Genomic DNA, 1,195 nt, shown 5'->3' with positions numbered 1-1,195 from the left:
ATTTAAGTTGAGTTTTACTTCTAAATTAAATTATATGTCATTTTATTTTATTAAGTGCTATATTTATTTTTAGGAACATAAAATTACTCTGAACATTTGAAATTGCTGGCTAATTACAAGTTATTTGCAGTTGAGACAGCTATAAGATTTAATTCAGTCATTCTTAAAGTTTGATTTGTGATTTTGTCTTTTCTGATAGATTTTGTAATTTTACATCCAGGATCTTCAGGAGAATTAAGCGAAACCCAAACTCCTCGTTCTCAACGAAGACCTTCTGCATGACCAAGAACATGAGTCTGCTCCCTCAAGGTATTGAAGCTCAGAAGAAATGTTCTCTAAAATGTTGTCATGCTTTTTAGTTACTGTAACATTTTAACACTAACTTATGTTTGATACAGAAGGTGATGTAGTCCTGCAGCTGCTGCCAGTACCCCTTCCTGCTCCACCTTACTAATTTGGGAGAAGAGTTTCAGATCCATCAACCTGGAAGTTCAGAAGGTTTCATTGATATCCAGCCTGTAAGTCAACATTCATCTCTGAATCATGCTCAAATTGTTTGCTGTTTATATAAGTTCATCACTAATGGCCTGTTATTTTCTGTCTTCTCTCCATCAGGTTGGGACAAACCTGGTGGTGCATCTACAAAATGTGACAACCCGTATGTCCTCATGCAGGGAGACAGGCAAAATGCTAAAGTGTCGTTAAAAATGCTCCTTGTTTAATGGCTGAAAGGTTTACTTGTAGTTTGCTTTAAAACACTTTTTTTCATTAAATGTTTTCTAATGTGGAGTAACAGATACTTCTGGAGTTGTAGCCAAATGAATTGAAGTGATTTTACTACTTATGTTTTGTAACTTTTGTAAATGAAATCTGCTCTAATATATGTATCATGTGGAAATAAAAGAAGCTTTAAATTCATATGCCTTTTAATCCTGTTTTTATATACTGAAATTTAAAATAAATCTTTTTTTTAACCCAACTATAGTGGTATAATAACCCTTGTGTTGGGTTATGAGTTTCAACCCAATTTTGGGTCAATTTAACAAATTTAAACAAGTCCATTAAACCCAACCTTTGGTTAGTTGCCATGACCCAATGTGCTGGGTCAAACCCTCAACCCAACCCAGTTGGGTTAAAACAACCCAGCGCTGGGTTATGTATTGGGTTATTTTTAACCCAGCAGTTTTTACTGTGT

The 1,195-nt window shown here is 34.5% G+C and overlaps 1 long non-coding RNA gene across 2 annotated transcripts in view; it reads left to right on the top strand.

Moving 5' to 3' along the window:
• Positions 1-722, top strand: part of LOC106964501 (uncharacterized) — a 6,994-nt gene extending 6,272 nt beyond the window's left edge. The window contains exons 2-4 of one of the 2 annotated variants that reach the window (XR_001428443.1): positions 221-309; positions 399-518; positions 616-722. This is a non-coding gene — a long non-coding RNA (uncharacterized LOC106964501). Of the gene's footprint in view, positions 1-199; positions 310-398; positions 519-615 lie in introns of both variants that reach the window. The other variant, XR_001428442.1, reaches the window with a different exon arrangement.
• Positions 723-1,195: the final 473 nt, after the last annotated feature.

This window comes from Poecilia latipinna, unplaced genomic scaffold (assembly GCF_001443285.1).
Source record: "Poecilia latipinna isolate Pla-1442-1.1 unplaced genomic scaffold, P_latipinna-1.0 Scaffold1683, whole genome shotgun sequence".
Taxonomy (NCBI): domain Eukaryota; kingdom Metazoa; phylum Chordata; class Actinopteri; order Cyprinodontiformes; family Poeciliidae; genus Poecilia; species Poecilia latipinna.
The sequence above is the reverse complement of the archived record's forward strand: the minus strand, read 5'-3'. Positions and strand labels throughout refer to the sequence as shown.